We start from the raw sequence: 15,597 nt of genomic DNA on the forward strand, positions 1-15,597 counted from the left end.
TACTTCTTTTGTGCATGGTGACCGACTGCATTTTCCAAAAATCGCCAAAGCAGTCGTTCCAGCACCGCATATTTTCCAGAATCTTACCATTTGTGCCAAGTAAACTTGGAACCTGGGCAGGCCTTTCTGCTCGACAAACAGACGTGACGCCATGGGAGCTCCAAGGCCAAACCAGACAAGGCAATATGGCTTCTACTGGGTGCTCCCTCTTAGAAGGCTCACCCTTGGAACCCAGACCCTTGCTGCAAGGAAGCCCAGTCTAGCCAGCAAGGGTCACATGGACATACTCGTGTGAACAGGAACCGGGGCCCCCATCCAGCATCACCCCCCGACACATACAAGAAAGAACTTTCAAGTGATTTTAAGCCCTAGCCTTTGAGTCATCCAGCTGAGGCCATCAGGAAACACAGACAAGCTGTCTCTGCCATGCCTTGTGCAAATTCCTGACCCACAGACTCTGCGGGCGTAATAAATAGTGGTTTTATGTCACCAGGTTGGAGCGATTTCTCAGGTGGCCATAGTAACAGAATTTCCACTTGCGAATATGAAAGTGCTTCAGCAAATCCATCTGTGGAATTCACCTTTTGGAAACAGCTTTTCCGTCTGGAGTCCTTTCAAATCATGATTTTCTTTGGCCCATGCCCCACCAACTCTCCTATGACTGTGAATTCTGGACTTTTCCAAGACTGCAGGATCCGTGTTGATGGATGCTCTGGTTGTTCTTCATGAGAGCACAGTTGGCCTTTGGCCAACTTCACGATCCTCACCACCGCCCACTCCCCCCACCAGGAACTCCCTCGGCAGGCGCTGAAGCGGACTCTGCAAAGACCCCGGTGCTGGGGGGCCAAGCCACGTTTGCATTCCTTAACCTTTTCACTTTCTAGAAGGAGTACCTTTCATTATGTAGACCGAAGTGTCAAACTCTAAATGCTGCTTTTTTTTTTTTGAAGGGCCGTCTTCTTCCACCTTGTCCATCATGGCTGTTTCTCAAGCAGTAGTACATCCTCTGGGAGAGACCTGACCCAACCATGAAGTTTTCCCGAGACAAAATCTGAGGCCCTGTCCCCATAGCAAACATCTGGTGCGGCACGGGCGGGCGTTGACAGAGTCGGGATGGAAGGGCTGGGAGTCTGCAGGCAGACCTGGGTGTGAACCTTGCTTTGCCACTTAATTTTCAGCCGAGGACCTGTGGACGAGTTGGGTTCTCCATCCATAAAAGACAGATAATAATACCTGTCTCTTAGTGTTGCTGGGGAGTAAATAGGTGCTTCTGCATAAACAAGTGCTTCTGCCTATGTCTGGAACACAGGTAGGGCCTGGTAGAGAGAGTTACCACTACCCTACTGCTACGGCCAACCAGCAATACCACAGGCATCACCACCACCACGTCTTCTGCCACACCGCCCCGCCTTGGCTCATCCACCTGGCTCACCTACTACAGAAAGCACAAGTCAAAGACAGGGCGGGTACGTCTGTCTTTGCATCCACAGTGGCCCCATCCGGTGCTTTGAGACCGCTAGACACAGACACGTTATGAACAAGTGAATGAACATACATGATAGCGTTTTAAAATCGCCTCTAGCGCTAAATGGTTTCGGGACAGGGGTGTGAGACCTAACACAATCCAAGTTCCCACAACGTGAAAGGCACCGAGCAGGCCCTCCCTGTGTAAGGTCACATGTACTCTTAAACTCGCCTCCCACCCCGGCGGGCCCTGTCTCTACTGGCCCCCTCTTCGTAATCACCCATTCATTTTCTTCAGCCCACCTCCAGCTGAGCCCAGTTATCATCCATCACTCACCGTCGCCCTTTCCTTGCGTTTTTAAGTTCGTCTGTCTTCTCCGCGTCTCGGGAGTGATTTGTGCGAAGTTTAGATGGTATCCCTATAAACTCGCGGTTCTCTGTGGGTGGTTCCCTGGACCAGCAGCAGAATCACCCAGGGAACGTGATAGAAATGAAAATTCATGAGCCCCAACCTGCGACCCAGTGAGTCCGCAACTCCAGGAGTGGGGCCCAGCAATCTGTGTCTTAACAAGCCCTCCAGATGGTTCTGATGTGGACTCCGGTTTGAGAGCCACTGATATAAACCACCCAGGCGCAGGTATGAAACGGTCACACGGCAACAGTGAAATGGTGAATGAACAGTCTTCCACTTCAGCCACTATAGTGAGTCTACAAGGCTATTTGAAATTCCTAGAATACAGTGTTTGTAGATAATAAGGGACTGGCAGGAGTGAGGGCAGCATGGGCACAGGGTGAAAAGGTATGGGCCAGAAGGACAGGGACAGAGCTGAGAGTGAATCTTCCGGCCAGCTGTCAGCTCAGAAGTGTTTATTCCTCTGGCTAGCATCAGGGAGGTTTGTAAAATCCTTCTAGTTCCACAGCAGAGCTGTGATTTTCAGGGGAAATTGTCCGTGAGGGGCACCTGGGGGGCTCAGCGGGTTAGACATCGGACTTCAGCTCAGGCTGTGGTTCGTGGTTCGTGGGTTCAAGCCCCGCTTCCCTCTCTGTGCTGACAGCTCAGAGCCTAGAGCCTGCTTTGGACTCGGCGTCTCCCTCTCTCTCTGCCCCTTCCCCGATTGCTCATGCGCACATGTGCGCACACTCTCTCTCTCTCAAAAATAAATAAATATTAAACAAAGAGAAAGAGAATCGTCTGGAGTCGTATTCAACAGAGAAGACAGAGCAGTTGCGGCTGAGGGGGCCAGGGCACCCAAGGCCTCCTGCTCCTTCCCTGTCTTGGAGAAGCCGCATGCTTCTCTTCCTTGTAGCTGTGATTCCATAAGGCCATTCACAGAGCCCTTGATTGTCAGTAACATTGGAAGTATGTTGACAAATAGGGCAGCCTGGGTGGAATGGGCCCTGCCCCGTGCACCTGCAGGGGGCACCATCACACAGGGTACACGGCAGCTCGGTCAGTCTAGGAAGCCCGGGCAGGGACCAAATTCCAGGCTGACCCAGTATGAATGCAATGCCCAGGCCAGCGAGGTGAGTGGCCGCACAGAGACCATGGGCGAGTCAAGCCCCCAGGAGGCAGGAGGTGACGAGGAGAGAGAGCACCAGAATGGCTGTGGGCACCCCATCAGTTTGGATGACTTCTCCTAGACAGCCTTGTATTAGGGAGGGCTTGGGGGGAGACATTTCATAGTTTGTGCTTATGTACAGACACACACACACACACACACACACACACATTGTATAGAAAACTAGTTATGGTTCTTGTTCCTCAGAGTTCAGTTCCTCTCAACAAGTCATTTTGTTGCATTTCTTTTTTTCTTTTTTTTTTTTTAATTTTTTTAACGTTTATTTATTTTTGAGACAGAGAGAGACAGAGCATGAACGGGGGAGGGGCAGAGAGAGAGGGAGACACAGAATCGGAAACAGGCTCCAGGCTCTGAGCCATCAGCCCAGAGCCTGACGCGGGGCTCGAGCTCACGGACCACGAGATCATGACCTGAGCTGAAGTCAGACGCTTAACCGACTGAGCTACCCAGGCACCCCAAGTCATTTTGTTGCGTTTAAAAGATGCCCCAAAGTTGTACACCATGGTGTTATTTACCCCTCTCCCTTCGCTCCTTCTGGAAAGCCTTTCCCTCCCTGAAGACTCCTATCAGGGGTTGCCTCCTCCTGGAAGTCTTCCCTTAGGTTGGCTGCCCCTTCCTTCCCTTTGCTCCTGCCGTGTCTATCTCTGCACTCTGTTAAATTGCTTGTGGACATGTTGCCCTCTCAAAACCACAACCCCTTGGTGACAGGCTCTGTGCACTCAGCTAATGCCAGCCCAGTGCTACTGCATCACAGATGTTCGAGAAATCCCTACAGAATGACCAAATCAATCGTGGCGGCAGAAGGGGAACCTCAGCTGGGCGAGCCCTGCCGACAGTTGGAGGTGGGTCCCGGTAGCTGGGCTCAGCGCACAGCTCCGTTGGACAGCACACCTGCTGGGGGGTTGGGGGCATCCTTCACAGTCCCTACAAGCTCCTGGCCTTCCTTCCCTCCTGCTTGGCGAGGGCAGCTGCAAAGGCAGAGGAGGACAGATCTCAGAGCCCAGGAAGGTGCAGGCTTCTGTGGGTAATGAACCTCACCGCTAACACCCCAAGCAGAATGGCACTGAAGTAGGTCTCACTGCGCCCCCACCTCCACCCCCAGACTCAGAATATCAAGTCTCATTGGCTACAAGTTTGCCACTGAGCTGCAGTTTTCTGCACATTTGCTTTGTGTGTGTGTGTGTGTGTGTGTGTGTGTGTGTGTCTAATTTAAGCTGCCTTTCAGTGCCAGGACTCTGAGAAGGAAGGGGGAGATTGAGGGTCAAGGTGAAAATCAGTTGCATTGAATTCATCGGACCAGGTAGGCTGCTTCCCTTTTCCCCTTCATATCCCGTGACAGAGTTTCCTTCCACAGGGAGGATGTGTGTCTGACCTAAAACAGAGCACTGTCTCTTTCATCCAGATACATATTAAGGGCTTTGCTGTGCATTGGAAGACGAATAAATGACTGCAATCAGGTTTTATTTTGCAAGTTGGCATTTTTAACATTTGCTAAGCTGTTCTCAATAATGTCCACGTAATTGTGAAGTTTGGATGATAGAAGACAAACCACCCCACCCACATGTCCTTCCCTAGCTTGAAAGGACCACGGCAGTTAAGGACTATCATGGACTGAACGTTGTGTCTCTCAAAATGCATATGCTGACTTTCTTTTCTCTGCCTGCCCAAGCACACTCACTGGGGAAAGACCACGTGAGGACACAGCCAGGCCTTCTACATGCCAAGAAGATGGTCCTTATCAGGAATGGCATTTGCCAGCACCCTGGGCTTCCCAGCCTCCAGAACCATAAGGGGAAATAACTTCCTGTTCAAGCCATCCTGGCATGTTATGGCAGTCTGAACCCACTAAGAGAGGGACAACGTTTGGAGTGAGACAGAGAAGGCTAGAGTCGGGACCACCTCCGAAGCTGCCTTCCTTCTGGACTGCATAGAAGCAGGCCTGGGTTTTCTTAGCAGCCATAGGGACTAGTCACTATGGCAGTCGCCACGCAGGCCCGGGCTGAGGCCTGGGCACAGGTTCCCCCGTCCCTGCCACAGGACCGCCTGCTGACCAGAACTGTCATGCCGAAGCCAGACCATGGCATTCAGGCCTGCAAGCGATCTCAGGGGTCCGCTCTGCCCCCCACCAACCTACGTCAGACCCTCACTATAGAACAACCTGAAGCTGAGCTCTCCTGGGCTTTTTGAGCCAAAGAGCAAATAGTGTGAAACAGGAGTCTGAAGAGGTTGCATACACCATCAGCAATTTTCAGCCCCCGCCTTTCCTCCCCACAGTCTGCCCTGTGGGTTGTAGGGAGGCTGGGAACCTCGAATGTGGCTTTGGCACGTTGCCGGATGCCAACATCTGTTCCAAAGAAGAGACAGCATCCCCCTCTGTCACCACAAGGTCAAACCCTACCCCTCAGCCCTGCCACCCAGCCAGAGCCCCACATCAAGGCAGGCATGAGGGCAGGCCAGAAAGGTTGTTACCATATTTACTTTAAAGAGAAAATGAGGATGTAAACCCAATTTAAAAAAAAAAAAATAAAAAGGTTCTATCCATTGTGGATGCTGAGTTCACACAGAAATATCAGAGAGGAACCCTTGCAAACTAGCCAGAAGCTCCTGGTTTTACCCCGTCTCCCATGGCTGGCCTGACCCATCCTAAGCTCTCCGGGGAGTCAAGGGTTATGGGGTCCGGGGACCAGATGGTGACCCAGACTCGAGGTGCAGGGAAGGCATTTCTTATTTTCTCATCCCAAGGGCTTCTTCTCCTCAACTGAGAGCTGAGCCAGAGAAAATTAGGTCAACTAGCAGCCAGAGACATGATTTCCAGTCGAGAGAAGGGGCTTTCAGACAAAAATGCAGACTCTCTGGAGCTCAAGTCACCCGGTTTGGAGGAGCTTTTGTGTCCTTTTAGGAAATCCATGCGGTGTATTTGAAGGAGCACTAGACCAGGAGTCAGGAAAAGTGGGGTATGGTGCCGGTTACTAGCCAAGCAGCCTGAGATTAGACAAGTCTCTTACCCTCCCAAGGACTCAGCGCCTCACCTACTGGTGGGAGACAACACGGCCTGAGCAGCAGTTGGGCTGAGGATCGAACCGGAGGGGAAACGTGTGCAGCGTTCTTTGTGGACGCGTGACATAAACAAAAGATTTTCAAGCACTTCGCATCCCTCAAAGAAAACGTGTTGTTTAAAACAGACGGTGGCCAGTCTGGTGGCAGGAAGCAAATGCCACTCTCCGAGCAGGCAGCGGTTAGATGGCCCAGAAGGCACACAGTCTGGCCTTGCTGTTCCGCTCATGCTGGTTACTGGGTCTGGAGTCACACAGCTGGCTTGCAACTCTGCAGAGAACCCGAGTCAGTCTATGCACAGAGCGCACTGACAAAAAAAAAATTTTTTTTAGTTTTATTTGTTTTTTTTTTTCAACGTTTTTTTAAATTTATTTTTGGGACAGAGAGACAGAGCATGAACGGGGGAGGGGCAGAGAGAGAGGGAGACACAGAATCGGAAACAGGCTCCAGGCTCTGAGCCATCAGCCCAGAGCCCGACGCGGGGCTCGAACTCACGGACCGCGAGATCGTGACCTGGCTGAAGTCGGACGCTTAACCAACTGCGCCACCCAGGCGCCCCTAATTTTATTTGTTTTTGAGAGAGCACAAGCGGGGGAGGGGCAGAGAGAGGGAGACAGAGGATCTGAAACAGGCTCTGGGCTGAAAGCAGTGAGCCTGATGTGGGGCTCGAAGCCACAAAGCGTGAGATCATGACCTGAGCTGAAATCGAGACCCTTAACTGACTAAGCCTCCCAGGCGCTCCTCAGAGAACAAATTGATTGGGCCAGGTCAGTCCGACAGCTCTCCATTCTCTGCATGGAATCGGTCAAGCTGCCTCTGGGGCAGGATTGCATCGACAGGCTGAGCATCGGCCGGGAAACCTCACCTGACGCAGTGCCAGGGGTATAGAAAAGCTGGGAACCCAGGAGCTGACACCACAGATTTAAAGGTGGCCATTTTTAGAAAATATTTTTAGGTTTATTTATTTATATTGAGAGAGAAAGAAGAAGGGAGAGAGAGCAAGCTGGGGAGGGGTGGAGAGAGAGGGGGAGAGAGAGAGAATCCCAAGTGGGCTCTGTGCGGTCAGCGTAGAGCCCGACGCAGGGCTCAATCAATCCCAGGAACCGTGAGATCATGACCTGAGCCCAAACCAAGAGTCAGATGCTTAACCGACTGAGCTACCTAGGCGCCCCCAAAGGCGGCCAATCTAAGTGCACAGAGTGGAAGAGATCACTGGCCGCTACCAGCCTCACAATAATAGCGTTTACGGATATCGTGATTTCTTGAGTGCTCATCACGTACCCGGTGCCGCTGTGCCAAGTTCTTTATAAACATCTCCTCCTTGAATTCCCTGCAAACCTGCAAGAAGCCATTGCCATTTTACCCGTGAGAACGCCAGAGCTCAGAGCGGTTTAGGTAACGTGGCCAGAGTGGCACAGGCGAGAGAGCTGGAATTCGAATTCGGGTACACGTGACACCCAAGACCGAGCTCTGAATCACTGTGTCAGCGAGCCCCAGTCAGTAGCGGGCACCGGATTCACCTGCAAGCCTTGCTGAGACCAGAGCTTCTGAGCTCCGTGCCCAGAAAGTCTGATTCGGGGAGTCTGGGGAGGGCCTGGGGATCTCGAACAGGCTCCCCGCTGCCGCCGCCGGCTCTGGGGAGCAGCACGAGTTCGTGCGCCGTGCCAAGCGCTTCTCAGACCCCAGGGGAGCCCAGCAGCAGGGCCCTGCTGTGCACGGGCTGCCGAAAGGGCCTCGATACCCTTTCCAGAAGTGAATCTCCCCCTTCAGAAGCCTCGCCTGAGCTAGAGCTGGCAAACATAGGGGCTGTCAGCTCCTCGTTCACCCGATGCCTGATCTGTTAGGTCATTAACCTCAGAAGTGCCAGGACGTGGAAGGATCCTCTTACAGAACCTCGCAAACGGGAGGGAGCTCTGGGGTTCCCCTGCTGCGTCCTCGTGGGGATGTCACCAGAGCCGGCACAATAGGCCGTCAATGATCCCAGGCTCGAGGTGCGCATTGCTGTGGTAGGAGACAGTCTTGTGAGCCTGGCCGAAGGGTCTTCAGAGCCTCCGTCCCCGCCTTGTTTTGTGGACTAGCTGGCTGTTAGTGTCAAGTTCATCCCGCCCCGCTCCCAAATGCTCGAACTTCTGTTCGAGCCTCCGGTAGCCAGTCAAATGTAGTGAATTAATAGATATGTCCGCAGTCTAACTTCTGCATGAAGGTCAGAGATACAGGACGATAGTCAAAACCCACGCTGCACAGAAAACAGCAGAGCACTCCAAAGACAGGCTTTTCCCGCTTTGCACTTTTCCGAAATACCGGCCGACATCAAGTAGCATCATTTTGCCATGAAAAGGACAAGGAACACCTTCAGCCTTTATATGGGCTTCAGACAGACAGACAGACACACACACACTGTCATCCGAGCCCACGTGTCCTCGGCACTCCCATCGGGCCACCACCAGGGAGGCTCAGGGTCACTGCAGGGGGGCCATCCCCCCCCCCCCCACTCACACCCCTAACCGTCTTGTCTCTGCTCACCTCCACCCCACCTGAGCCCTTTCCGCCACGGCCACACGGAGGCCTTGTCGTGATCAGGAGCTCTGCTAACAGAAGGACTGTGACGGCTCCTAGATGTTAACGACCCCACAGTAACCCCTCATCTCAATCTTCCTCCTTCCTGGACTTTTGCTTTCGTGCATGCGCCTCACCTGTCCCGGCCCTCATCAAAACCTCCCTGTCCACACTCCTGTGTTCTCCCCACCTCCCATCTCTCAGCTCGTCTTCATGTCCCCTGTCCCCTGCACTGCGGTGTTGATCCTGTGGACCGTCACTAACCTGACCGTTGACACTAGTTTGGCACTCCTCTGGCAGAACTCTGACTCTGGATGATGTCGGTCCATCTGATTTCCCCTTTCTTACTCTCAGACCTCAGAACATGGCAAGAGACCGTCATACTCAAGTGCAGATTGAGGTCATTGCAAATGAAGACAAGGTCTCCCAATTCGGAAGGGCCTCGGTGCTATCTGGCAAGGCCTTTACAGGCCCCTAGTCAGCAGCTCAGTCCCAGGCCACAGCCCTCCCACACGCAAGGCTGGTAAGATGACAAAGTCGTCCCTTTTTATGGGCTACGCACAATGTAGGGCTGGGTGCGGGGCTGGGATTGCTTTGGAAGAATATCTTTGCAAAATTCAAACCTGCACACCTGCACTGGCCCTGCCTTTTCTATGTTTTTAAATTGTTTAACGTTTTTATTTAAAAGTTAAGTTCAATAAAGTTATTTATTTGTCTTTATCTTTGAGAGACAGAGAGAGACAGAATGTGAGTGGGGGCAGAGAGACAGGGAGACACAGAATCCAAAGCAGCTCCGGGCCCTGAGCTGTCAGCACAGAGCCTGATGCGGGGCTGGAACCCACGAACTCGAGATCATGACCTGAGCCGAAGTCAGACACTTAACAGACTGAGCCACCCAGGCGCCCCTGCTCTGCCTTTTCTAGTCCCTTCAGTAGCTGTTTGAGAACTTTCTTCTGGCCATCGCTTCCACTGACAACCTGGCCTTTACTTGATGGGGTAGAGACCACCAAGTATGCTCCCCATAAATTCCCCTTCCCCATTTTTTTATTTATTTATCTCGAAAGAGAGAGAGAGCACATGTCTGTATGTGCGCATAGGGGAAGGGCAGAGAGAGAGAGAGAGGGAGAGAGAGAATTCCAAGCAGGCTCCTCTCTGTCAGCAAGGATCCCGACTAGGGGCTCGATCCCACAAACACTGAGATGACGGCCTGAGCAGAAATCAAGAGTTGGACGCTTAACACACTGAACCACCCGGGCGCCCCTCTCTTCCCCATTCTTAACAAATCTGTCTCTACGTGCACGCTCGCCCTTCTCCTTTTTCTTCTGTTCTCAAAAGAAGCGTCTCTCCTACTCATTAAAACAAATCCTGTGTTTGTGGTTCCCTTTCTCCCTCTCCCTCCCTCTCCCTCCTCCTCCCTGAACCATCTTTCTAGTTCTTTCTCTTCCTATCCCACCCGGATTTCAATACATCCAAACCTCTTCCATTAAAACAAGACTTCTGGGGCGCCTGGGTGGCTCAGTCGGTTAAGCGTCCGACTTTGGCTCAGGTCATGATCTCGCGGTTCGTGAGTTCAAGCCCCGCGTCGGGCTCTGTGCTGATGGCGCTCAGAGCCTGGAGCCTGTTTCGGATTCTGTGTCTCCCTCTCTCTCTGCCCCTCCCCCGTTCATGCTCTGTCTCTCTCTGTCTCAAAAATAAATAAACGTTAAAAAAAAAAATTAAAAAAAAAAAAAAACAAGACTTCTTCCCCATCTTCCATGCAACCCAGCCACTGCCCTATTGCCCTTTCTTCCTTTAGCCAATACAATCACGTTAGGATTATAAAGCTTTTCAAACAGAATAGAACGCTGTCCACTCATGCACCATCTTATTTCCAGCCAGGCTTCTCGAAAGAGTGACTGGTCCTTACGACCCCCTCCTTCCATAACCCCCGAGATCTGGGGTTCCCCTTCACTACTCCAGTGAAACTGGATCCTCTGGTATCTCCATCGACCAGACAGCCAAGTCTACCAAACACTTTCCAGTTTGTAGCTCCCTACAGACCTCTTTCCCCTTCAATTCTCTGTCCTTCCTTGCTTATATGTTGCGGTTTCTCCCAGCTTTACTGCTACTGGTCGGGCTCCTCTTAGCTCTGCTCGTCCCCTAAATGTTCCATTGGATCCTATCTTTTTTTTTTTTTTAATTTTTTTTTTAACGTTTATTTATTTTTGAGACAGAGAGAGACAGAGCATGAACGGGGGAGGGGCAGAGAGAGAGGGAGACACAGAATCAGAAGCAGGCTCCGGGCTCTGAGCTCTGAGCTGTCAGCACAGAGCCCGACACGGGGCTCGAACTCACAGACCGCGAGATCGTGACCTGGGCTGAAGTCGGACGCTTAACCGACTGCGCCACCCAGGCACCCCCATTGGATCCTATCTTTACCTTTCTCCCTCTTATTCTTCCCCCAAGCATTTCCTGACATCCCACCACCCCCCAAATTGAGTAAGACACCTCTTTCCCTTGTTTCGAGAGCCCCCAACCCACCGAATTATACCTGCCTGGTTAATTATTGCCATTCTGGAATAAACTATGAATCCCTCAAGGTCAGGAACCCTATTTTTATTGATATATTACCAGCACCCAGCCTAGTTTCTAGCTCACAGTAGGGCCCAGTAACTAAGTGTTGGGGGCGCCTGGGTGGCTCAGTCTGTTAAGCAACCAGCTTCGGCTCAGGTCATGATCTCATGGTTCGTGGGTTCAAGCCCCATTTCGGGCTCTGTGCTGACAGCTCGGAGCCTGGAGCCTGCTTCGGATTCTGTGTCTCCCTCTCTCTGCCCCTTCCCTGTTGTGCTCTGTCTGTGTCTCTCTCAAAAATAAATAAACATTTTTAAAAACAATTTAAATAAGTGTTGAGTGAAAGTCCTTCAATACTGATGTCGGGAGAACAGGCCCATTCCCACCAGTGAAAATCACATCACCAAAACTGTGTTAGGGGATGTCTCCAGCTTGGCTCTGAGGGGGAGCAAACCGAAACAACTCTTCATTGTCCCTGCCAATTGGGGCACGAATAGGGAAAAGTCCAGAGAGTTCCCAAGCCTCATTTAAGTGCAGAATTTCAGAGCCTCCCAAAATAGTAAAAGCATTCATGCCAGAGGGATGGATTTGTGTTTCAGACACTCACTCTGTTCCTGGTCCCCAGGCCACGGAGGCCAACGAGCCACAATGAGACCCGGAGATGGGAAAGAAGAGGAAGCACTGAGGACAGAGAGTTTTCACAAATCGCAAGGAACTGAATGGGACCAGTATTTCCCCGTGTGAGTTCCGAGGTTAGGAGACTCCCCTCCGAGTCCAGCTGCCCCGACCTCAGGTCAGCCGGTTTCTCTATAAGGCCTGGGGTGTGGATCACTCTTTCGCGGACTTTGTTAAATTGTTAAATTACCAAATTTTTCTGTGGAGCTCAGCTGTGAGACCCAGCCGGTGCTGGGGATCCTGGATCGGTTCTGGGGGACAGGAGGCTGGAAGCCAAGTTGGGGATTACGAAGCCGCAGCACGTAATGAAAACAACTGCCACTTACTGAGGCCCTCCTACGTGCCAGGCGCCGAACCAGGCTCTCTGCATATCCTCAGTGCTCCAACGAGCCAGCAAAGCAGCTTGTTATTGAGAACGGCATCCGCATCCATCCGGGACACCCAGACCATCCCGATGCCTCCACATGGCTGCTTGACCCCCGTCGCCATCATCATTGGTTTTTAAAAAATTCTCTGAGCTAGGCGCGGGGCAGCGTTCCCCTTGCACAAGGAGAAAACAACAGTAGAGAGCATCTGTAGGACAATGCAGGTGACAGAGTCAGATATGGGCCCGCCTGCACCGTCTGCCTCTAGGGCTGGGGCTCCCTTTGCACCGTACCTGTCCCGAGGGGGTTGTCCCCACTGACCCATGGCATTTCTAGAACTAGAAACCAGGTGTTTCCCCCCTAAGATCAAGTACTCACAAGTGTGATTAAGGGCACAGCGTTCAGAGGAAAGCTGAATTTCTTCGCTTGTCAGGATTTTAAGGTGACCTTTAAACAAGCAGCCAGCTGGGTTCTTAGTTCACAGTAATTTAGAACGGTTTAATGCAGAGGTTTTGAAAGCACAGATGAACACAGAGAGAAATATTTTGCAGGCGCAGTTCCCAGAAACAGCCAGAGGAGAAACCGGAGCTCCCAGGGGGCGTGGGGCTGGGTCAGGAAGCCGGCCCAGATCTCTGCTGCCACCAGCTTCTCATCCCCAGAGTCAGGCAATCCTTGTCCCTCCTGGCCCTTTCCCACACTGACTTTCCGCTTCCTCCAGGCGGCAGGGGCGGCGGCGGGGGTGGGGGGGTGGGGGGGGGTGGGGGGGGGAGCCCAGGGTCTCCTCTGGCCTCCTGATCTTGGACCGGGGATGGGGAGGAAGAAGGCGGAGGATGTGTGTGTCCAAATGCTCTGCCCATGGGAAAGAGGAGGGGGTGTGGGAGAGGGAAGCAAGGAACTCATTCACTGCTCTGTGCTGTAGCAGGCTGGCTGCCTCGTGTTATTTCATGTCCCGTGCTGTATACAAGGGTCCTACGGGGCAGCTGGATCTGCTCCCATTTCAGAATGAGGAGACTGGGGCTCAGGCCTGGGCAGGGTATAATGTGAGGACTAGGGCACAACTATGAAGTGGAAGGGCTGGATTTAGGACGTGTCTAGTTTCAACTCTATACTCAAAGCAAACCTCTTTCTCCTGAGGGTCTCTCTGGGTATTCGTTGAAGTATATGCAAGCCCAGCGCTGTGCATGGTGCCTGACCCCAATCCCTGTCCCCCCTCCGCCCTGCCTCTCCCAGCAGTACTCTGAACATGAGAGCACACTCTCCCTGCCCCGCGCTCTAGACTTGCCTCTTCCGTCTGGTCTTCCGTCTTGCTGTTCTTGAACATTTGGGAGAGTCACAGAATTCCCAAACACAACAAACTTGTCTCTCAGCCCTTCTTCCCACCCGGCCTCCCTCCTTACATATAATACCCTGTGCTCATCCCCAAAAGTACCCTCTTTAATACCCATCACCCATCTAGCCCATCCCCCCACCCACCTCCCCGCCAGCAGCCCTCAGTTTGTTCCTCTGTATTTAAGAGCCTCTTATGGTTTGTCTCCCTCTCTGTTTTTATCTATCTTTGCTTCTTCTATGATCATCTGTTGCGTTTCTTAAATTCCACATGTGAGTGCAATCATACGGTATTTTCCTTTCTCTGACTGACTTATTTCACTTGGCTCAATACCTTCCAGTTCCATCCATGTTGTCACCAATGGCAAAACCTTAACGGAGAAAAGGCAGAAGCAAAGCAGGGAAATTATTGATTGGCTCTAGCTTAAAGCCTAGCTGGCTATTCGCAATCACTTGCCCTTAGGTTTTGATTTCATAACCTTGAGGCAGTGACAGGCTTAGATTTTGGTTTGCTTACTTAGAACTCCACAACCTTAGGGCCACCTCAGTCTAATCGCCTCTCGGTTTTGTTAATACCACACCACTCATCTTTGAAGGCTCGACTCAAGGGTTGGTACCTCTGTGATGCCTTTCCTTATCTCACCGTTCACTCAAAGATAGAATGGATTCTTTCCCTCTTAAGTCCCCACTGTGGCCTGTATAGCTTTCCACCATAATATGTATAATATCTTATTTCTCTTGTATTTACAGACCCATCTCTCCCATCAGATTATAAGCCCTTTAGGACAGGGACAATATAGTGCATAGATTTTGGGACTTCTGCAACCTTTTTCAGGGGAATTACTAGGTGCCATTTTAATTTAAAAACATATGTTAGTGCACAGATGCTATATTGACATGTGTTCACTGCAAAAACTTCAAGCAATAAAGATAACAAGAAATTCCTTTTTGACCCCAATTCAATCTCACTACCCTTCCCTGAGTCATCAATATGGTATACATACTTCCAGGCCTTTCTCTGTGCCTTTACATACCTCACCTACAAACATAGAGAAGTGTATACTCTTGAGGTAGTACGTAAAAACAGAATTGTATTATTAACTGCTTTACAACATGCCTTTTTTTCACTTAAAAATGTCTTCCAGGCATCTTAACAAGTCAATACGCATAGGTCTGCCCGATCCATGGGAAATGCCAGTATTCCACAGTGTGAAGAGGCCACAGTGGATTTAACTAGTTCTCCATTAATAGACATTCATGTGGTTTCCAATATTTTGCTATTATAAGTAATACTGCAATGAATATCCCAGGACATCCCTCTCAGAATACAAGGCTGAGTGTTTCTCTATGTCAGGGTCTCTCAACCAAACTGTATATTGGACTCACCGGGGGAGCTTTTAAAAAATGAACATACATGCAACAATCCTCCATGGAGTATGAACAAATCAAATCCAGCACGAGATAAGGAGAATTACACACCACAACCACGTGGATACAAAGCCAACTCACTATTCCAAGTGAATTCGACATGCTAGAAACAACGAGAGGAAAAATCATAGAATCCTATCAAGAGATGCAGAGAAGTGTTTGACAACACACTTTGGGGTTCAACACCCATTCATGATAAAAAGTCTCAGAAAACTAAGGGTAGAGGGAAGCTTCCTTAGCTTGATAAAGAAAATCTACAAAAACCTGCAACTAACATCAGACTTAACGGTGGGAAACTAGATGTTTCCCCCTAAGATCAAGAGCAAGGTGAGGATGTCCTCAGTCATTACTCCAGTCAACATTGCACTGCAAGTCCTAGCTAAAGTCATAAAGCAGGAAAGGGAAATAAAAGGAATACGGATTGGGAAGAAAGAAAACTTTCTTCATTTGCAGATGATGTCTATGTAGAAAATCCCACAGAATCCACAAAAAACTTCTGAAACTAAGAAATGACTATAGTAAGCTTGCAGGGTACAAAATCAATTGCTTCCCTATATAGTAACAATAAATGATTGGATTTTAAAATAAAAAATGAACAT

The sequence above is a fragment of the Felis catus genome, chromosome D1 (genome assembly GCF_018350175.1).
Source record: "Felis catus isolate Fca126 chromosome D1, F.catus_Fca126_mat1.0, whole genome shotgun sequence".
NCBI lineage: Eukaryota > Metazoa > Chordata > Mammalia > Carnivora > Felidae > Felis > Felis catus.